Below are 25,825 nucleotides of genomic sequence, written 5' to 3'. Positions count from 1 at the left end.
CAATTTTTGGGTAACGTGGTTAGTATCCAAGGTATTCATGTTGATCCTGCCAAGATCGAGGCTATTGGAAACTGGGAAGTACCTAAGACCCCAACTCAAGTGAGGCAATGTGACAACCCGGAAATTTCCAATCAAATTTAAACTTTATCTTTATATTATTCCGACACGATAAGCAAAGTTTGTTAAGTTAAATCTTAAGAATTTTAAATTGTGTTCATACATTCATTATAACCTCGACCAAATTCAGACGATTCACGAACCGTTATATATAAATAAATATGTATATATATGTATATATATATATATATATATATATATATATTATAACTTGAGAATATTAATAAAGTATTAAACGTATAATACTTTACATGATCGTATTTGTTTCAATATGTTTATCGATGGAATTAGAAGATAATATCAAATTGTTGATTTATCAGATACATTATGATATGATTACGGGTCTACCTTATGAGGTCCACTGTGATTTAAGAAATCTATTCTTTTTGACAACATTCGGAAAATGGTAAAGTGATTTATAAGTTAGAACGTGAAGTGTAAATAACTTAGATGTTGGATATCGACAAGTTAAGTAACTCGACATTTTTCATTAAGATGATTTCATACGTTTATTTAACCTTTGAACTTTATCCCATGCTTCACCAACAAACTGTAATTTAAAAACTTGAAACCTATTATGAATATATATGATTCTACTTTTTTAAAACATTTTATGATATAACGATTTCCATTATTTTAACCTTTAAATAAAATGATTCTTAAAAATATATTTGGTTTTGGAAAACAAACTTATTATATTTATTTGATTTAGTTTCAAACGTACAAAAACGTTTTCAGTTTAAAAAGAACTTTATTATTAAAACGTATATAACTTTTATAAATATCTAGAACCACTTTTGACAACTCATTACTTAACTAGTATGATAAAGATAACGATATTTATATTTTATTTTATTAAATATATATAACGATTTAAATTAATATTATATATATTTATACGCGTATTATACGTACATAGTTTTATACTTTTACTATACTTAAACTTTACCTTTACTTTATTTTTACTTTACTTTAACTATAATAATTCACTTTAATAATTCATACTTTAATAATTCACTTTAATAATTCATACTTTAATAATTCACTTTAATAATTCATACTTTAATAATTCACTTTAATAATTCATACTTTAATAATTCACTTTAATAATTCATACTTTAATAATTCACTTTAATAATTCATACTTTAATAATTCACTTTAATAATTCAAAAATCTATTATAAATAGAATTCAATAGGTTTCATTATTTCATAGAAACTTGAAAATATTTTTCTCTAAACTCTCTCAATCGATTTACATATATATATTTACTCCGTATTATTTCAAGATATTATTAGTATACATAAAATATTACGTCAGAGTACTGTCCGAGTGATTTCGAAATTGTTTTTCGAGTGGGATTGGATTAAGGAAATTATGGGTTATAGCTATGGAGGTGATTGGTATGGTTCATGGGTATGCTCGTGAGGTCAATATAGTGTTTATCATCTCCGTTGCGTCTACGTACCTTTCCTGCAATATTGAATCTCAATATTGATACGTGAGTACTCATAATTTAACTTTTACATACTAATAGTGTATCCCTGACTAGTGCTCGAGTATATAGGATTATGTATGTTTGTACTTTTGATATTGCCTTTAGTTAGGTTATGTTGAATCCTGAATTAGTTATATATGCGACTGAGATAAGGTATAAGCTATGCATGTCGTTGGAAAGCTAGCGAAAAATTAAGAACTTTTCATTTAGATATCGAATGATTTCGATGAACGGATTTGAAGTTATAGTCCATCGAATTTTTGTATTATTATTAAAAATGATTATTATTATCGTCGTTATTATCGTCGTTCTAGTTTTTTCTTATTACTATTATTATTATCTTTATTAATAAAAGGATTTATCATTAAAAATTGTTATTTTTTTATTATTACTATCGTTATTATCGTTAAAGTTATAATTAGTATTATTATTATTATCCAATTATTATTATTATTATTATTATTATTATTATTATTATTATTATTATTATTATTATTGGTATTATTATTATTATTATCATTATTAATATATATATCATTATTTAAAAATGGTTATTGTTATTGTTATTATTATTATTACTATATTATCATTAAGATAATTATTAGTATTATCGTTAATAATATTATAGTAACTATCATTATTAATATTAGTGTAATTAAAACAAATATTTGTAACACCTAATTATTTTGATTACTATTATTATCATTATTACGAACACGATATAAAAGACGATTAAAAGCTATTAAACGAAACGATTAGGAAATAATGGGTAAGAGTATCATGATGAAATTAAAATATTATAAGATATTGATTTAGATAAAATTATCGTTCTTATTATTTTTATCATTACTATTATTATTAAAATTATCGTTAGTATTAAAACTATCATTTTAACAAAAATTATCATTTTAATAGAAATGTCATTGTTACTATAAAATATCATTATTATTAATATTTTAAATAAAATTATTATTTTAAAGATAATATTAAAAATTATCGTAAATATTAAAGTTATCATAATTAGAATTATCGTTTTATCATAATGTCATTTTAGTAATTATAAATATTGATATTTTTATAATAATAATTATTATTACAAAATAATACAACTTTTACTTACTATCATTATAGATATTATTTTATCAAATAAATATTTGATACAAACATATTTTACTACGTGTAATAACTTACTTTAATAATACGTATCATATTATCTTTATAATATTAAATGAACCCTATAAATTTTATTACTTAATATATATAAAAGTATATTTTATTATATAAATATAATATAAAATTTTATTTATTAATAAATAAATTATATTATTTACTCTAATAAATCTTTTAAAAATATTTAAAAATATAAAACGACGATATTTAAACTATATATTAATCATGTATAAATTTTTGAAAATTATTTTGAGTCAAATTTACTTTTGTTGACTTTTGCATATTAGTCTCGAGCATTAGGATTGTGGTACACTATGACTTGACCTAATTTGTTAGACAAATATTGACCAACACATAAATATATATAATTAATTTAGGTTCGTGAATCCGAGGCCAACCTTGCACTTGTTCAATGACGTTATATGTATTTTTACTACGAAATACAGTATGGTAAGTTTCATTTGCCTTTTTACCCTTTATATTTTTGGGACTGAGAATACATGCGCTTTTATAAATGTTTGACGAAATAGACACAAGTAATTGAAACTACATTCTATGGTTGAATTATCGAAATCGAATATGCCCCTTTTTATTAAAGTCTGGTAATCTAAGAATTAGGGAACAGACACCCTAATTGACGCGAATCCTAAAGATAGATCTATTGGGCCTGACAAACCCCATCCAAAGTACCAGATGCTTTAGTACTTCGAAATTTATATCATGTCCGAAGGAGGATCCCGGAATGATAGGGGATATTCTTATATGTATCTAGTTAATGTCGATTACCAGGTGTTCACCATATGAATGATTATTTTTTGTCTCTATGCATGGGACGTATATTTATGAGAACTGGAAATGAAATTCTTGTGGTCTATTAAAATGATGAAAATAAATGATTATGATAAACTAATGAACTCACCAACCTTTTGGTTGACACTTTAAAGCATGTTTATTCTCAGGTGTTAAAGAAATCTTCCGCTGTGCATTTGCTCATTTTAAAGATATTACTTGGAGTCTTTCATAGCATATTTCGAAGAACGTTGCATTCGAGTCATTGAGTTCATCAAAGATTATTATTAAATCAATTTATAGTTGGATAGTGGATATTATGAAATGGTATGCATGCCTGTCAATTTTTGATGTAAAGAAAGATTGTCTTTTAAAAACGAATGCAATGTTTGTAAAATATATCATATATAGGTCAAATACCTCGCAATGTAATCAACTATTGTGAATCGTTTATAATGTATATGAACGGGTCCTTTCAGTTGGTATCAGAGCGGTGGTCTTAGCGAACCAGGTCTGCATTAGTGTGTCTAACTGATAAGTTGTTAGGATGCATTAGTGAGTCTGGACTTCGACCGTGTCTGCATGTCAAAAGTTTTGCTTATCATTTCTAGTCGGAAATCATCTGATTATCATCCATAGGAAATTACCTGCTTATCATTATTAGTCTAGACACGTCTTGCTACATTAATTGCATGAGTAGTGTACAGACAAACTTCATATCTTAGCGTATCTGCTAAATCATATCTTATCGTATCTGTTACTTTAAACTTTACCTGACATACCCCGCAAATTCCTCCGTAATCTATGAAATCTTTTGATCTCTATATATAGATATCCTATGTAAATAGAATACCACCCGATAGCCGAAAAATCATTTTTATATCGAAAATCCTTTATCCAATCGTACGAAATGGAATTTGTCATCAGTTCAAGTCACTCGGATTCCGAAATGGAATCTCACTCAAGCTCCGAAAGCAGTGTGACCGGAATGGATCAACCAATCAGTCATCACCTATTCTGGATGAATTGGGGATGGGTTCGTAGCCTCCTCAATCATTGGAAACAAGAAGAAGGCGATCCTTTCCATCCACCACATTGCCCTCTTGGTGAAGAACCTGAAGCACTTACCGGCGAACCTGTTCGAGACACCATTTTCTCTCTCATTTCCAGGGTATCTCGTCACGATTATATACTACATCAAATTCTAGATTTTATTTATCCGCTCGTTCCGACCGACAATCATCCTGGAATAATAGAAGAAGTCAACGAACTTCGCGCTCGGGTAGTGGCTTTGGAGAATATGGTGCAGAGATTACAAACACCAGCAGCAGCACCAGCAGCATAACCAGTACCACCATCATCAACGCCAACAGTACCATTACCACCTCCAACCACAACCGCGTTGTAAACCTCAACTTCACAATCTGTCCCACGAGCATCAACGTCATACGCACCATAGATACCAAGGAGTACCAACAACAATAACTGACGAAGTATTAATTCATAACTTCATTGGATAAACATTCCGCGGTGATTATATAATCTCTAAAGTCTTAGAGATTATCTAATCTAGCCCTAACCATAAATCAGTTAAGCGAACCAAAATGATAGAAAGAAGAGTAGAAACCCTGACAAAAATGGTGTGTGATTAACAAGCTAAACTTGTTTTACCAACAGCATCAACAGTACCGTCAACGTCACCAGCATCGTCAGTACAGTCAACATCAGAATCAACAACACCTATAACATCACAAACTCAGTCAGTTCAAGAATCACTGTGGACATCATTACGAATCAATAACGTGTATATTGTATCAACAAGTTATGAAGAATTAACTCATTCCCTCTGAAGAAATTATATATATATATATATATATATAATATATATATATATATATATATATATATATATATATATATATATATATATATATATATATATATATATATATATATATATATATATATATATATATATATATATATTTTGAAATAAAAAACAAATCTTTCCGTGCTAAGCTATTGTGTGTGAATCTTAACTACTCAGTTAATTCATATTACAAATATGCAATAATGTACGTCCCTCACCCGCGACTTAACCATCGTTAACTACAATCTCTGTCTCAATTCAACAAATTCCAAATCCTAATAAATCAAGTATATATTTGATTTTACACTTCATCATTGATGTAACCGAAACTTTTCAGATAACATCATTCGTACTTTGCGAAGTTCACAAGAATTTAACGAAAACCAACATCACTTCTCAACAAATAACGAAGTATTGATTCATAATTTCAATATTATTGAAGAAATACTTATGTAATCTCTAAACCTTAAAGGAATTATTCAATTCTAGTTCCAACCGTAAATCGAATGAGTTTAATTTAGTATTAACTCATCAAAATCTATGTTACATCTGAGGAGAATATATACATATATATTTTCATAAAGACTGTAATAATATTCTTATGTACAAAATATTAATTGTGAAAATTTTTTAACGGGTAGGTAATACCCGAGAGATATATATAAATTCACAATGAATATGTTACATTCTTCGAATCAGATTAAGCAAATTATCAATTATACTTCCTACTTTCACAATAATATACATTCTTTCATAGAAATCAAAACAACCATACTCATTCAAACCCAATTACGTATTCTGATTTTAAAATCTCAGAATTCAATTCGAGATATAACCGGTACCATTACTTTTAGATTCCTACATCTTTCAAAGCTATACTTTGACTTCAAAAGTGTGTTCGAACATCAAATGTATACAAACGATTACAATCTATGTTCAAACCCTTCGAAAATCTCTGAAGACACTTCAAATAATGAGCAATCGAGATGATGATCCAATCACATATTACCCACAGTTATGTACTTAAAAAGCTCTCGAAACCAAAGTCATAATTCAACACATATCTGTGTCAGATCTTTTGGCATTTATTAGCAAAAATAACCTTGCAATTCCTTTGCAAAGTAGCAAATTATATCACAGCTCCAGCAAGACAACTTCGATTTTTTCATTCGGAGTAGCCTTATCATAATTTTGATATATGTGATTACCCTTTTGTTACCGAAGAACCTTTCATATTCCACCACATTAGCAATAAACTTACCAACAACTTCACTGATCTTGGGCATTCCGAAGAATCTTTATATTTATCGAAACCTTATCATTTACTCATCTGCCTCTTGTAACGAGAATTGTCAAACGAATCATTGGGAGTTAGCAATCAGTATTTTGAAATCTCACAACATGTTGACGCCAACAGTTATACTTAATGTCTATTTCCAAGGCTTACATACTTCGAATGTGAAGTTTCTGAAAAACACTCTGAACCGCGAACTAGTTCTCGAAATGCTGATGAAGCAACAAAAACTGTAAACGACCTTAGCAGTAAAAAGGTTGATGATAAAGATTAGTGTATTAACAAAGCTCAGAAATAGAGAAGTTTTGGAACTGGAAAACGGATTGAGCAAAGTATGAAGGAGGCTGTGGACAAATCACAAATACTGAACCTGCCTTCAAAGAATCCAAATGATTCAGTGTCTGCTGAAGTCATTAACGAATACCTTGCTCCTGACACTAAACCCTTACAGACAATATTCTTCATCATCCTCTGATATTAGAAATTCTAAGATATCATCGTATCTTTCATTATAAATATCCTCCATATTTCTGAAGATATTTCCATAACTATTCTTATCTGGAATCATTTATCTCTTTGCGCTATCTGTATTACATCAAAAAGGAAACTGTTTAGTTCCTATACTCTGTAAACCTTTGAGTTTAAAATATGAATGTTTTTGAAGTAGTGTTGGAAACTGAAGCATGAGTTAGTATAATATAATGACACTTGATCAACGTGATTATATTACAGTAATTCATGCTGAGTTTCTAAATGGAACGTGATGATTCACAGATCATAACATCATCATGTGCCATGTTATACGACTCTTGTATTCTATTTAACCTCTAAAATATCAAGAAAATATTTCTTGATGATTCGGCATTTTCCAAGGTATTCTAGTAATTTGACAAGTCAAGATCGTGCCATCACAATTTCCTTCCTAGAACATTAACAATGTTCATTCCGAAAATCATATTTGTGAATTCTGGACCATTACAAGCGGTGCTTAATCGCAAGAAGAAGAAACGAAAGGACAAAACTCCGAAATAGAAATTGGGGTATAAATTGCAGCAAATAAAAGAGAGCATTAACTGTGGATGACAATGATTATAGAAGATAGAAACAGAGACTTTGAAATATAAGAGAAGATATAAAGCCCAACGACAAACCAAAAATTATAAACCATATATATCGATGCATATAGCAATATAAAGACACGGGAGAACTAGAAACACTATAAACCCAAGAGTATAGTAGAAGTAAATAGATTCTTTCGGCGGTAGATGAAAAAGAAGAATGACCGATATGAAAGTTATAAGTATATCGAGAATCAGAACTGGATGGAGCATATTGATGAATACTTTAAAATATGAGTTGAGGGGGAAAGAATAGAAGGTGATGAAACATGACTAGGAACTTAGAAATCAACAGATTTAACTCACACAATGACGGAATAAGTGAATCAAACCCTCTAGTGAATAGGTTAAGCTTTTTGTGATTAATTTAGTCATACCACAACTAAATCAAGTGTGATTAGATCAACACCTAGAGCTATTATTCACCACCTGGGTGATTTGGGTTGAGAGAGAATCGGAGGAGCTCACCAGATCTGAGTGTGTGTAACAAATGAGAGGCTTAACCTAAAAATGAAGAACATAAGACTTTATATACCCCTGCTGTTGACTCACCCGTATGATTCATCCATCACACATACGAGTTGGCTTCATCAGCCGTACGGGTGATCACTCACTCGTGTCTTCTCATTTAGATTGTAATTGTGACTTAGCTCAGCATCAACCGTGCGTATGAGCCTGTCAACCGTACGAGTGAGGCTTCACTCGGACGTCTGACTAAGTCTAACATAGTCAAACATCCACATCTCGTTCCTGCAGTTGCTGTAACTACATACAAACACAAACAGGATAATAACGAACGATCATGGTGGCCTGTAAACTATTGTACCTGCAATGGATGTGGGTAGATGTCTAGGGACTTGCATAAAATGCATCAACAGAAGGTGTGAGTTGTAAGAAAAGGAAGGAGGTGAATTTATAAGAAAATCTCCGACAGAACAATTAAAATGGACGATCGCATTTAAAGCGGATCCTAATTCCTTTTGTTACCGGAGAATCAAATCTTATTACAAAGATTTTCTTCAAATCCCTTGAAATCTGGAAATCAATCATATCTACGTCAAATGATAAGATGAATCTACACTTACTCATTTCACTCTTCTATGTTAGCTTCATTCGTACTCTTCATATAAATGGATTGTTTATCCAAATTATTCGCTGATGATAAAACTCTAATTTTCAGCCTGTATGCATCATGAAAACATACTTATTATCATTCACGACCTTTCCACTCAAATTTCGGGACGAAATTTCTTTAACGGGTAGGTACTGTGACAACCCGGAAATTTCCAATCAAATTTAAACTTTATCTTTATATTATTCCGACACGATAAGCAAAGTTTGTTAAGTTAAATCTTAAGAATTTTAAATTGTGTTCATACATTCATTATAACCTCGACCAAATTCAGACGATTCACGAACCGTTATATATAAATAAATATGTATATATATGTATATATATATATATATATATATATATTATAACTTGAGAATATTAATAAAGTATTAAACGTATAATACTTTACATGATCGTATTTGTTTCAATATGTTTATCGATGGAATTAGAAGATAATATCAAATTGTTGATTTATCAGATACATTATGATATGATTACGGGTCTACCTTATGAGGTCCACTGTGATTTAAGAAATCTATTCTTTTTGACAACATTCGGAAAATGGTAAAGTGATTTATAAGTAAGAACGTGAAGTGTAAATAACTTAGATGTTGGATATCGACAAGTTAAGTAACTCGACATTTTTCATTAAGATGATTTCATACGTTTATTTAACCTTTGAACTTTATCCCATGCTTCACCAACAAACTGTAATTTAAAAACTTGAAACCTATTATGAATATATATGATTCTACTTTTTTAAAACATTTTATGATATAACGATTTCCATTATTTTAACCTTTAAATAAAATGATTCTTAAAAATATATTTGGTTTTGGAAAACAAACTTATTATATTTATTTGATTTAGTTTCAAACGTACAAAAACGTTTTCAGTTTAAAAAGAACTTTATTATTAAAACGTATATAACTTTTATAAATATCTAGAACCACTTTTGACAACTCATTACTTAACTAGTATGATAAAGATAACGATATTTATATTTTATTTTATTAAATATATATAACGATTTAAATTAATATTATATATATTTATACGCGTATTATACGTACATAGTTTTATACTTTTACTATACTTAAACTTTACCTTTACTTTATTTTTACTTTACTTTAACTTTAATAATTCACTTTAATAATTCATACTTTAATAATTCACTTTAATAATTCATACTTTAATAATTCACTTTAATAATTCATACTTTAATAATTCACTTTAATAATTCATACTTTAATAATTCACTTTAATAATTCATACTTTAATAATTCACTTTAATAATTCATACTTTAATAATTCACTTTAATAATTCAAAAATCTATTATAAATAGAATTCAATAGGTTTCATTATTTCATAGAAACTTGAAAATATTTTTCTCTAAACTCTCTCAATCGATTTACATATATATATTTACTCCGTATTATTTCAAGATATTATTAGTATACATAAAATATTACGTCAGAGTGCTGTCCGAGTGATTTCGAAATTGTTTTTCGAGTGGGATTGGATTAAGGAAATTATGGGTTATAGCTATGGAGGTGATTGGTATGGTTCATGGGTATGCTCGTGAGGTCAATATAGTGTTTATCATCTCCGTTGCGTCTACGTACCTTTCCTGCAATATTGAATCTCAATATTGATACGTGAGTACTCATAATTTAACTTTTACATACTAATAGTGTATCCCTGACTAGTGCTCGAGTATATAGGATTATGTATGTTTGTACTTTTGATATTGCCTTTAGTTAGGTTATGTTGAATCCTGAATTAGTTATATATGCGACTGAGATAAGGTATAAGATATGCATGTCGTTGGAAAGCTAGCGAAAAATTAGGAACTTTTCATTTAGATATCGAATGATTTCGATGAACGGATTTGAAGTTATAGTCCATCGAATTTTTATATTATTATTAAAAATGATTATTATTATCATCGTTATTATCGTCGTTCTAGTTTTTTCTTATTATTATTATTATTATCTTTATTAATAAAAGGATTTATCATTAAAAATTGTTATTTTTTTATTATTACTATCGTTATTATCGTTAAAGTTATAATTAGTATTATTATTATTATCCAATTATTATTATTATTATTATTATTATTATTATTATTATTATTATTATTGGTATTATTATTATTATTATCATTATTAATATATATATCATTATTTAAAAATGGTTATTGTTATTGTTATTATTATTATTACTATATTATCATTAAGATAATTATTAGTATTATCGTTAATAATATTATAGTAACTATCATTATTAATATTAGTGTAATTAAAACAAATATTTGTAACACCTAATTATTTTGATTACTATTATTATCATTATTACGAACACGATATAAAAGATGATTAAAAGCTATTAAACGAAACGATTAGGAAATAATGGGTAAGAGTATCATGATGAAATTAAAATATTATAAGATATTGATTTAGATAAAATTATCGTTCTTATTATTTTTATCATTACTATTATTATTAAAATTATCGTTAGTATTAAAACTATCATTTTAACAAAAATTATCATTTTAATAGAAATGTCATTGTTACTATAAAATATCATTATTATTAATATTTTAAATAGAATTATTATTTTAAAGATAATATTAAAAATTATCGTAAATATTAAAGTTATCATAATTAGAATTATCGTTTTATCATAATGTCATTTTAGTAATTATAAATATTGATATTTTTATAATAATAATTATTATTATAAATTAATACAACTTTTACTTACTATCATTATAGATATTATTTTATCAAATAAATATTTGATACAAACATATTTTACTACGTGTAATAACTTACTTTAATAATACGTATCATATTATCTTTATAATATTAAATGAACCCTATAAATTTTATTACTTAATATATATAAAAGTATATTTTATTATATAAATATAATATAAAATTTTATTTATTAATAAATAAATTATATTATTTACTCTAATAAATCTTTTAAAAATATTTAAAAATATAAAACGACGATATTTAAACTATATATTAATCATGTATAAATTTTTGGAAATTATTTTGAGTCAAATTTACTTTTGTTGACTTTTGCATATTAGTCTCGAGCATTAGGATTGTGGTACACTATGACTTGACCTAATTTGTTAGACAAATATTGACCAACACATAAATATATATAATTAATTTAGGTTCGTGAATCCGAGGCCAACCTTGCACTTGTTCAATGACGTTATATGTATTTTTACTACGAAATACAGTATGGTGAGTTTCATTTGCCTTTTTACCCTTTATATTTTTGGGACTGAGAATACATGCGCTTTTATAAATGTTTGACAAAATAGACACAAGTAATTGAAACTACATTCTATGGTTGAATTATCGAAATCGAATATGCCCCTTTTTATTAAAGTCTGGTAATCTAAGAATTAGGGAACAGACACCCTAATTGACACGAATCCTAAAGATAGATCTATTGGGCCTGACAAACCCCATCCAAAGTACCGGATGCTTTAGTACTTCGAAATTTATATCATGTCCGAAGGAGGATCCCGGAATGATAGGGGATATTCTTATATGTATCTAGTTAATGTCGATTACCAGGTGTTCACCATATGAATGATTATTTTTTGTCTCTATGCATGGGACGTATATTTATGAGAACTGGAAATGAAATTCTTGTGGTCTATTAAAATGATGAAAATAAATGATTATGATAAACTAATGAACTCACCAACCTTTTGGTTGACACTTTAAAGCATGTTTATTCTCAGGTGTTAAAGAAATCTTCCGCTGTGCATTTGCTCATTTTAAAGATATTACTTGGAGTCTTTCATAGCATATTTCGAAGAACGTTGCATTCGATTCATTGAGTTCATCAAAGATTATTATTAAATCAATTTATAGTTGGATAGTGGATATTATGAAATGGTATGCATGCCTGTCAATTTTTGATGTAAAGAAAGATTGTCTTTTAAAAACGAATGCAATGTTTGTAAAATATATCATATATAGGTCAAATACCTCGCAATGTAATCAACTATTGTGAATCGTTTATAATGTATATGAAAGGGTCCTTTCAGGCAATTTTTAGGTCTCGCTGGATATTATCAAAGGTTTATCCAAGATTTTTCGAAGATTGCGCGACCTTTAACTGCATTGACTCACAAAGGAAAGAAGTTTGAATGGCTAAAGGAACAAGAATCTGCATTTCAACAATTGAAACATAAACTAACTACTGCACCTATATTATCATTACCCGACGGAAATGGAGATTTTTGTAGTTTATTGTGATGCCTCACTTCAAGGACTTGGATGTGTTTTGATGCAACGACAGAATGTTATTTCCTGTGCATCGCGACGGCTGAAGGTGCACAAGAAAAACTATACAACTCATGATTTAGAGTTGGGAGCTGTTGTCTTTGCACTTAAAATGTGGAGACATTATTTGTATGGAACTAAATGCACCGTATTTATGGATCATAAGAGTCTTCAACATATTTTTGATCAGAATTAAATATGTGACAACGGCGTTGGGTTGAATTGTTAAATGATTATGACTGCGAAATCCGTTATCATCCTGGGAAGGCTAACGTGGTTGCCGATGAGTTGAGCCGGAAGGAAAGGACTAAACCTCTTTAGGTTAGAGCACTGAATATGACTATTCGTGCAAATCTTGTTTCACAAATCCGAGATGCTCAATTAGAGGCTGTAAAGGAGGAACATTGGAAGAATGAAGCGATTAAAGGATTGGTTAAGCAATTTGAAGTAAAGGGTGATGGAACCCGATACTTTGCAGGACGTTTATGGGTACCAAAGCATGGTGAATTAAGAAAACTTGTGTTGGATGAAGCGCACAAGACGAGATATTCAATTCACCCTGGATTTGGGAAAATGTATGACGATCTTAATGAATTTTATTGGTAGCCTAACATGAAGGCTGACGTTGCCACTTATGTGAGCCAATGTTTGACTTGTGCGAAAGTCAAAGTGGAGAATCAAAAACCATCAAGGTTGTTGCAACAACCGGAAATCCCCCAATGAAAATGGGAAAGAATAACAATGAACTTTATAACGAAGCTACCGAGAACCGCGAGTGGTTACGACACTATTTTGGTGATTGTCGATCGTCTTACCAAGTCTGCACATTTCCTACCCATGAAAGAGATGGATAGGATGGATAAATTGGCACAATTATATATGAAAGAAGTTATTTTAAGACATGGAGTGCCTGTCTCTATCATATCTGACCGCGACAGTCGATTCACGTCAAGATTCTAGAAATCTTTACAAGAAGCTTTAGGAACTCGTGTGGATATGAGTACCGCCTACCATGTAGCGACCCGCCAAATTTGTCATTGACGGCGCCGCTAACTTAGGTCCCGTTACGTGGTCGCAGTCCCTATATGATACTCGTTTGACCGAAATAATGTCGAATTCATTTGAAACGTATAAGACTTGCAAAGTTTAGTTTACAAAATCGTTCGACAACGAGTTTAAGTTTACAAAGGTATAAAGTATAAATGAAATCACTTGTGACATAATTAGTTTAAAATCACAGTTGCTATAAATAGCGTAAGTATGTAAACAATATGTTTGAAACCAAAGGTGCTATCACTAGCGTATGCATGTATGTATGCTTGACTCCAAGCAAGAAATCGGAGTGTATGCATGTATGCTTGACTCCAAGCAAGTATAAGTGTATGCGGAAGCATGTATCAAATAGCCATGTATGAACCTGAGAAACATATAGAAAACTGTCAACAAAAAACGTTGATGAAATCATAGGTGTTTTAGTAAACGTTGTATTTGAACCACAAGATTTAATATAAGATGATTATCAAAATCATTTGCATTCCAAAGTTGTTGTTTGTATCGCGGGCACCCAATTATCAAACTTAACTGTTTTGTACCCTGTTACGTAGTGTTAGAACATACACTATACTCGAAAATATATTTCATCCGCTAACGGTAGCGAACCGTCCGAATGAGGCTCGTCAAGCCCATGTGATCACATAATATAAGTTCTCGTTTACACCCTGCAAGTGTAACTAATGATAATTGAATTGAGGCTTTTTGTTCAAACCCGTATGTGGAATTTTCGTTTTCGTACTTGTGTTCAAAGTGTAAAAGTATGATACCTATATGTTTCTCATCCCATAGTTTAAAGCATAAAAGTTGTTGAAAGATGGGACTATGATCTCACCTCGAGTGCACGAGTATAAATGTACTTCACAAAGTAAACGTGTGCATGAAAGTTTCTTAGCCTTGACCTAAACAAGTAAGTTGTGTCAATTAACAGATTACGACACAAGGTCGGGCGAAATGTGTTCAATTAGTCCTATGGCTCGTTACGACTCGAATATGTAGCTTGTGAGTCACGTTATCAAGTTTCATGCAAGAATCAAGTATAAAATAAGATTAGAACGATTGCATAAGTGTTTTGTTAAGTTTGACTAAAAGTCAAACTTGGTCAAAGTCAACGAAAAAGTCAACAGAGTCGGGTCGGGTCCCGAACTATTTTCCTAAGCTTAGAAATCATATATGAGCATGTTGTCCAAGTTTCATGTTGATCGGGGGTGTGTAGCATGCTTAGAATTGAACGAAAATTGACTAAAATGGGCAGTCTGCCTCAGATACGCCGCATCTGAGGCAGATGCGCCGCATCTGCATCTGTTTCAGAAATTCTGGGGTAGTTTACACTTAGACGATTTCAACTTCAAACAACCATTACTTTTGACTCATTAACATTCAAAACACGTATCTTATATCGTTTGAAAGGTAATTTAACAAGGAATACAACTACACACATTTCATGAATCAAATCCATCATTATCAGTAATGAAAACCTCAATAAATGATCATTAAACGTTCAAAATCAAGGTTTCAAGTTCACAAAACGCATTTCTTAACTCGGGAATCCAATTTACACATACGATACATCGTTTTGAAGGTAATGAAACATACAATAATTAAACACTTACTAACAATATTAACAAGCATTCAATGCATAAAAATCCCGTTTTAAAGTTCATCAAACCCTAACCAAAATCATGAATTCAACAATTTTGTAAATAAAGCTTTTCTAAATCAACCTACACATCAATTTGAAGCTAATGATGCTAGTAACACTTTAATACATGAACTTTAACATTTAAACAACATTAAATCATCCAAAATCAAAGATTAAGCACACCCATTTCAAGTTCATGCTAGTTACTCCAAAAACAACAAATCGAGTAAACCAACCATATATTCATATTAGACTTGAGCCATAGACACTAACTAACACCATTTCAAGTTTATAAAACGAATTTGAGAAAGCTAGAGTTTTTAGAAACCTTACCCCAAGCTATGAAATTGGTACCAAATCGAAGAGGATGAAGAGAGGATCACGAATATGTAATTTGTTTTATGATGAACTTCCTTGATTGATTTAGATGATAAATCTTGGATGTTGGGGTTTGAGAGAAGATATGGAAGTAGCAAGAATGAGGGAGGTGGAATGGATGGAGGAGAAGGCCACTTTAACTATTTGACCTAGTCAAATTTTTTCCCACTTGGCAAGTTTGGTCCCTCAAGTTTCAAAGCGGGTGCGGGAATTAACCGAGCGAATATTTTTAAAAATGCTAGAGTAAACGAGTGATGTTATAATTAAATAACGGGAATATTATGAACGTTAGTCAATGAAAGTTACGAATTTTAAATAACGAAAGATATTATTTAAAAAAAAAGACAGTGTTAAAAATAAATTTAACAGAAAAATGCGGGATGTTACATTACCTACACCTTAAAAGAAATTTCGTCCCGAAATTTAGTTGGAAGTAGTAGTTGTTGTTTCTTCTTCGAAACCTTGCATTGTAAATTCCACGAATAAGTGAGGGTACTCCCTTGGGCATTTCAACGAACTTGACAGTCGGGATTTCAAATCGTTTTAAAGTTTGGGTTCACGATCTATAATTTCAACCGGTTCTCCTAGGAAGTTTAGGTTGTTATCGATAGTAAGTTCATCGAAAAGAATAACAAGTTCTTGTTCGGAAAGACACTTCTTTAAGTTTGATACATAGAATGTAGGATGAACGGAGACTCAAATGGGTCGGAAAATCTAAACGGCTAGCAACGGGTCCAAAATGCCCCAAGATTTCAAAAGGATTAATGTATCGCGGATTTAGCTTTCTACGTTTCCCGAAACTGATTACACCTTTCTAAGGTGCGACTCTTAACATTTCACGGTCACCCATTTGGAATTCGAGAGGTTTACGTCTAACATTGGCGTAGCTCCTTTGGTGACTACGGGCTGTCTTGAGCCTTTCTTGGATTTGAACGATCTTAACGGTTATTTCATGAATGAGTTCGGGTTCGGTGGTTTTCTTATCGCCTACGTCGGCCCAACAAATTGTAGAACGATAATTGCAGTCATATAAAGTTTCGAAAAGGTGCGGCGTTAATACACGAAAGAAAATTTTATAGCAAGAGAATTTGACTAAAGGCAAGTACTTTTCTCAAGTAAATTTGAAGTCGATAACACAAATTTGTATTACGGTTTCCAAGGTTTGAATCGTATGTTTGTTCGGTTCGTCGGGTTGTGGTTGATGTGCGGTACTCATGTCTAAACGTGGTCCCGAGGCTTTTTGTAAGGCACCCCGAAATTTAGAAGTGAAACGAGGATCTCGATCCGAAACGAGGTACAGTTCTTTTAAGCTACATTTGAACAAGCTTGTTAGGACCTGAAAACGTTTGTTAGAAAAAGTTTCTGTTTTCTCAAGAATTTCGCGTCGCGGAAGATTTTTCGGTTTTCGAAAACGTTCGTTAGGACTATTCACCCCCGTGGTGAATACTAGTATAACGTGAAGAGTCTCTATTTCCATTGAGAATTTAGAATAAATATTTCCTTATACGGAAGTACAAGTGTAAGGCGAGAGAAGTTTCCGCCTCGATGTGAGCATAACAACTATATTGTAGTTCGTCGATAAAACTGCGCGAAAATGAGATAGTATACATGTGTAACATATGTTTGAAGTCGAAAGAATTTGTCATTCGTTAGGAAGCATAAATATGATTCGACTATAATCGACGATGTGTCCCGGGTACGGTTGTTATCAATATTCTCGGAGTTGTAGGATGTTCAAACAAGAAAAATGAAGTCATGTACATGGTACATGGTGGTGATTAGGTTGATCGAGTCCAACCACCATCACGTGTCATTAGAACTTTGGTATGGCTTACCATAATATAACCACGTTGATCGAGTGTCGTTATATTATGCTAACTCATACCTCCATTCCCACATCACTCCATAAAATCAAATTCGGGTGATCGTGAAGATTTAAAATGAACAAAGTGTAACGACGTCTCTAACGTGACTCGTATTGAATCGAAAGAATTTGTGCAACTCTGAAGATGCGTTTCTCGAGGGAAGTGTATAAATGATTGTTCACGTCAATGCAGTTCAAGTTAAACAATAATGTATTTCGGTACGAAAAGGGTAACGAATCATGATAACGAATAGTACGCAACCATAGTGATAAGTATTGATGACGATACTCACCTAGAGTAGTGATGGTAGTAACACAAAGTGGTAGATAGTAAGGAACACCGCTGTGACACCGAAAGTAAGTTAAAACGGTGGCGAATAACAATCTGAGAGACAGAGTTCCCGAACAAGTGTTACTAATGAAGTCGTCATCATCCTTACGCGTATGAATCTTGAATTTACGTGTGTTACCAGAAAGTGGCAGAATACGGATTTGTATGATGAAAGTTTGGTACCATTAAGAAGTTTGCCTAAGAATGATTCAATTATAATACACAAGTAGTCAAGTAAGTGCTATCTATAGCAAATGTATGTCAGAATGCAATGGCTAACTATCCGGTTGTAGTCTAGACTCACTAATGCGTCCTAACGACTCTGTCAGACACACTAATGCACATCCTAGATCCCTACAACCAACGCTCTGATACCATCTGTAGCGACCCGACAAAATCATCATTGACGGCGCCGCTAACTTAGGTCCCGTTACGTGGTCGCAGTCCCTATAAGATACTCGTTTGACCGAAATAATGTCGCATTCATTTGAAACGTATAAGACTTGCAAAGTTTAGTTTACAAAACTGTTCGACAACGAGTTTAAGTTTACAAAGGTATAAAGTATAAGTGAAATCACTTGCGACATAATTAGTTTAAAATCACGGTTGCTATAAATAGCGTAAGTATGTAAACAATATGTTTGAAACCAAAGGTGCTATCACTAGCGTATGCATGTATGTATGCTTGACTCCAAGCAAGAAATCAGAGTGTATGCATGTATGCTTGACTCCAAGCAAGTATAAGTGTACGCGGAAGCATGTATCAAATAGCCATGTATGAACCTGAGAAACATATAGAAAACTGTCAACGAAAAACGTTGATGAAATCATAGGTGTTTTAGTAAACGTTGTATTTGAACCACAAGATTTAATATAAGATGATTATCAAAATCATTTGCATTCCAAAGTTGTTGTTTGTATCGCGGGCACCCAATTATCAAACTTAACTATTTTGTACCCTGTTACGTAGTGTTAAAATATACACTATACTCGAAAATATATTTCATCCGCTAACGGTAGCGAACCGTCTGAATGAGGCTCGTCAAGCCCATGTGTTCACATAATATAAGTTCTTGTTTACACCCTGCAAGTGTAACTAATGATAATTGAATTGAGGCTTTTTGTTCAAACCCGTACGTGGAATGTTCGTTTTCGTACTTGTGTTCAAAGTGTAAAAGTATGATACGTATATGTTTCTCATCCCATAGTTTAAAGCATAAAAGTTGTTGAAAGATGGGACTATGATCTCACCTCGAGTGCACGAGTATAAATGTACTTCACAAAGTAAATGTGTGCATGAAAGTTGCTTAGCCTTGACCTAAACAAGTAAGTTGTATCAATTAACTGATTACGACACAAGGTCAGGCGAAATGTGTTCAATTAGTCCTATGGCTCGTTACGACTCGAATATGTAGCATGTGAGTCACGTTATCAAGTTTCATGCAAGAATCAAGTATAAAATAAGATTAGAACGATTGCATAAGTGTTTTGTTAAGTTTGACTAAAAGTTAAACTTGGTCAAAGTCAACGAAAAAGTCAACGGGGTCGGATCGGGTCCTGAACTATTTTCCTAAGCTTAGAAATCATATATGAGCATGTTGTCCAAGTTTCATGTTGATCGGGGGTGTGTAGCATGCCTAGAATTGAACGAAAATTGACCAAAATGGGCAGTCTACCTCAGATGCGCCGCATCTGAGGCAGATTCGCCGCATCTGCATCTGTTTCAGAAATTCTGGGGTAGTTTACACTTAGACGATTTCAACTTCAAACAACCATAACTTTTGACTCGTTAACATTCAAAACACGTATCTTATATCGTTGGAAAGGTAATTTAACAAGGAATACAACTACACACATTTCAGGAATCAAATCCATTATTATCAACAATGAAAACCTCAATAAATGATCATTAAACGTTCAAAATCGAGGTTTCATGTTCACAAAACGCATTTCTTAACTCGGGAATCCAATTTACACATACGATACATCGTTTTGAAGGTAATGAAACATACAATACAATTAAACACTTACTAACAACATTAACAAGCATTCAATGCATAAAAATCCCATTTTAAAGTTCATCAAACCCTAACCAAAATCATGAATTCAACAATTTTGTAAATGAAGCTTTTCTAAATCAACCTACACATCAATTTGAAGCTAATGATGCTAGTAACACTTTTAATACATGAAATTTAACATTTAAACAACATTAACTCATCCAAAATCAAAGATTAAGCACACTCATTTCAAGTTCATGCTAGTTACTCCAAAAACAACAAATCGAGCAAACCAAACATATATTCATGTTAGACTTGAGCCATAGATACTAACTAACACCATTTCAAGTTTATAAAACGAATTTGAGAAATCTAGAGTTTTTAGAAACCTTACCCCAAGCTATGAAATTGGTACCAAATCGAAGAGGATGAAGAGAGAATCACGAATATGTAATTTGTTTTGTGATGAACTTCCTTGATTGATTTAGATGATAAATCTTTGATGTTGGGGTTTGAGAGAAGATATGGAAGTAGCAAGAATGAGGGAGGTGGAATGGATGGAGGAGAAGGACACTTTGACTATTTGACCTAGTCAAATTTTTGCCCACTTGGCAAGTTTGGTCCCTCAAGTTTCAAAGCGGGTGCGAGAATTAACCGAGCGAATATTTTTAAAAATGCTAGAGTAAACGAGTGATGTTATAATTAAATAACGAGAATATTATGAACGTTAGTCAACGAAAGTAACGAATTTTAAATAACGAAAGATATTATTAAAAAAAAAAAACAGTGTTAAAAATAAATTTAACGGAAAAATGCGGGATGTTACATACCATTCACAAACTGATGGACAAAGTGAAAGGACCATCCAAACCCTAGAAGATATGCTTCGGGCATGTGTTATTGATTTTGGTAATCAATGGGATAAATATCTACCGTTAGCGGAGTTTTCATATAACAACAGTTATCACACAAGTATTAAGATTGCACCATTTGAAGCACTATATGGTAGAAAATGTAGATCGCCTCTATGTTGGAATCAAGTGGGTGATAGACAACTCACTGGTCCAGAAATCATACGTGAGACTACCGAGAAAATCTTTCAGATTCAAGAGAGATTGAAGACGGCCAGGAGCCAACAATAGATCTATGCTGATGTTTGAAGAAAACCTTTAGAATATCAGGTAGGAGAAAAAGCCATGCTTGAAGTGTCTCCATGGAAGGGTGAGTTTCGATTTGGAAAATGAGGGAAACTAAACCCGAGATATGTTGGACCTTTCGAGATAATTGAAAGAATTGGTCATGTAGTGTATCGTTTGAAACTACCACAAGAACTAAGCGGTATCCATGATGCTTTTCACTACTCAAACTTAAAGAAGTGTTTTTCCGATAAGAGTTTTGTCATTCTGTTGGAAGAGATTTGCATAGACAACAAACTTCATTTTATCGGGGAACAAGCTGAGATCATGGATCGCGAAGCATAGTAGTATACCGATTGTAAAGGTTCGTTGGAACACTCGTATAGGTCCGGAGTTTACTTGGGAACGAGAGGACCACATGAGGCGGAAGTATCCACATCTTTTCACTGATATCACACAAATGTCAGGTATTACCTAAAATTTCGGGACGAAATATTCTTTAACGGGTGGGTATTTCTAACTAGGTTTTCTTAACCTAACTTGAATTATTTAAGTTCTGACACGATAAGCAATTTGATGTCTTGAGTCTTTTTAGTCTTTTATAAGGTTTATAGGTATTTTGTAAGCATTTAGGGAACTACTACCTTCACCTTAACTCTAATTCATAATGTGACAACAAATAAAAGACCATAACATTTTATATATGTCTATTATATAAATGTATATAAATAAATCCCCTAAGTAATTTACTATGGTAAATAAAAGACTATATTATCAAGTAACATGTAAAATACATCTCTTTAAATTAAATTAATACATGAACATGTATATTAAAATGATACTTGCATCGTTATGATAAAACTAGCTACAATTAACACTAAACTCATGATTAAATCACTAGCTTTCATTACTTAAAGTTAATGATGATTAACATGTAATTAGCTTACGATAATTGCATGCAACCAACGTCAAATCAATTCATTTAAAGTTGCATGTAAACTTGACCAATTTCTCCTTTTTTTCTTTCTTACCCCACGCCACCATCACCATCATTTCTATCATCAACAATCTTGTTACTTGCACTTCCTCTCTAACCTTCAAGTATCTTCATCTATCTTCATCCATCTTCAACACCATCTTCATAAATCTTCATACACCTTTAACCATCTTCTTCATCTTCATACATCATCCATCATTTAGGTATAAAAAGCTAACTATTTATTTTCATCTTTTTCTTTAAAAAAGCCCTCCAACAAGATCAAACTTGATGTAAATGCTAGAGCTAGTGTTTTAAACACAAGGATGTTCATATGGCTATCCATGATCTTGTCAAGTTGTAGCTATATATATGTACTTATTATATAAAACTAATAAAGTTATCTTAATGATTTGAACACATAAAACCAAGAAGAAGTAACTAAAACACATAGAAACCTCATAAACTTGAAGTTCAAATCAACCTTCATAATATTACGACCTAAAAACTAACTTAAACTTTGATCCTGGACTTTAAACTTTTAACCCATGTTCATATATATGTTTGTGACTTTCTGTAAATTTTCCATAATTTTATAAAATGAAAAAGGTATTTTTCATTTTTATTTTCTCACTACATGTAAGTCTTTGAGCAGATTTGATCAAGTTCAAAAGGATCAAGTAAAAATTAAAAACTAAAAGGATTCTAGAAATATAAGTTTGTACTCTTTAAGTGGAACATATAGAGGAGTAAATTACAATTTGAACCACTTAAATCCATGTAGTAATCATGGAGAAATGGTCATCCAAAGTTGACCCATGATTTTGTTGTAGTCTAATGATGGTCTAGAACACAACCTATATAAACTAAGCTAATGACAACCTAGAGATGTATCCTTTTAAACATATATTTATTACATATTTTTAACCTTCTGTAAAAGGCTTAAGTCAAATAAATTTGTTTTACTATTTTTAAGATTGCATGGAAGCTTATAGTGTAAATCTGGACAGTTTAGCACACCTGTAAGAAAATGGATTTTTGACCAACTTTTATTTTGAATATGAAACAGAACCTTACATGGATGGAAAATAGACACAATAACCTTTCCGGGGGGTAATATCATACTAAATGGATGTGTATTTTGGGAGAAACACTTGGGTCAAAGTGTTGGTCCGAAACAGAAAAATCTGAAAATACTAAGTTAGAAAACTAAGTACTAAACGAAACCAAAAACTGAAATGAACATGTAAAACTTACCAACTCAAATAATAAACTTAACTAAATACTATATTTTACATAGTATGACCTCTGACCTAAATCATTTGTCTAGGTCCTTGATCTTGGAGTCGTTTGATCACTTAACCGCACCTACAACATCTAACATTACGCATCATTATGAGTATCATAGTCCCATTTTTACTTGGTTTTAGCAAAATTATTATTTTTAGATGAGAAACATGCTTCTTTTATGTTTTACATTGTGGACATAAGTGCTTAAAACTATATTCTATTGTGTTGAGTTTGTGACTTAGCTTAAACCCCGATTCTGATATCGTTAATCACTTGTTTACGATAAAGGCGAATACTATGGATAGATCTATTTGAGGGTGACTCCTCACATCCGGCATAGTCTTTAGGATAGTGGATGCATAACCTTCGACTTTTTAGCTCTAGCTAAGTGAGACTACATGATTTCGGGTTCTTGATTGTTCTTGATTGTTAAGTTCGATATCGGGAGCTCATGTTTATATAGAATATAGTTACAACTATTTATACTTTAAAATCTTGTGGTCCATACACTTATATATTAAAACTATGATCTCATCAACATTATTATCGACATTTTAAGCATGTGTTTCTCAGGTCCATAAGTAGGAGTCCGCATATTTACAGGTTGACATTTGTGTGTCGTCAGGATGTCGAGGCGTGTTTTGAAAATAAATCAGCATGCACTTTGTCTAGTGTTGTAATATGATATATTTTGGTTGTATTTGGTGTACTTTACTTTTAAATCCCGGCATGTAACTTAAAACTTGTACTTGTATGTCGTAATAAAAAACGTGTTCGCTGTCGTCTTTAGTAATCTTTAATTATAACTAGGACACCGATCACGCCACATTTCTAGATCAAAATGGGGTCGTGACAAATTGTGGAGACATTATGGTACACGTTGTGTCATTTGTACGGACCACAAGAGTCTAAAGTATATTTTTTCGTAGAAAGAAATGAATATGAGGTTGAGAAGGTGGCAAGAATTAATCAAAGATTATGATTGTTAAATCCAATATCATCCCGATAAAGCTAACATCATTGCCGATACACTAAGCCGTAAAAGATCAGTTGATAATGTGAAATTCATTCAAATTGAGATTGTGTTCGACCTAGTGAATCATTTGAAAATAACCCAACTAGAGGCCCTGAGGGATGAACATCTGATATCTGAAATAATGGTAAAACGAAAAAAGGATTTAATCGATGATTCTCAAGGATTAAAGACTTATCGTGATCGGGTTTGGATACCATTGCTAGGAAGATTGAGGGATTTGATTCTGATTGAAGCACACAAGTCAAGATTATCTATTGATCCGGGCAGTTCAAAGATGTATCATGACCTAAAAGTGTTATATTGGTGGCCGATAATGAAAATTGAGATTGCGCATTTCGTGGAAAAGTGTCATATATGCGCCCAAGTGAAAGAGGAACACCAGAAAATGTATGGATCTTTGCGTCAATTAGAAATTATGGAGTGGAAGTGGGAACATATGAAATTGGATTTCGTGACAAAATTACCCCAAACCCAGAAGGGAAATGATATGATTTGCTTGACAGTGGACCGTTTGACAAAGAGTGCGCACTTTTTATTCACCAGTGAGACAACTTCATTTACTAAGTTAGCTCAGTTATACTTAATTGGAATAATGTCGTGATATGGGATACCATTATTAGTTGTGTCAGATCGAGACTCGAGAATATTTCTAACTTTTGAAAGAGTCTGCAAGAAAATTTACATACTCGTGTCAACCTCACTACAACTTATCATCCTCAGACCAATGGTCAAAGTTAAAGAACTATTCAGACCTTAGAGAATATGTTAAGAGCTTGGGTGTTATAATACCGGTGTCGTGAAATTCTAATATACCATTGTTCGAGTTTTC

The sequence above is a fragment of the Rutidosis leptorrhynchoides genome, chromosome 2 (assembly GCF_046630445.1).
Source record: "Rutidosis leptorrhynchoides isolate AG116_Rl617_1_P2 chromosome 2, CSIRO_AGI_Rlap_v1, whole genome shotgun sequence".
NCBI classification, from domain to species: Eukaryota; Viridiplantae; Streptophyta; class Magnoliopsida; order Asterales; family Asteraceae; genus Rutidosis; species Rutidosis leptorrhynchoides.
Note: the sequence above shows the minus strand (reverse complement) of the source record.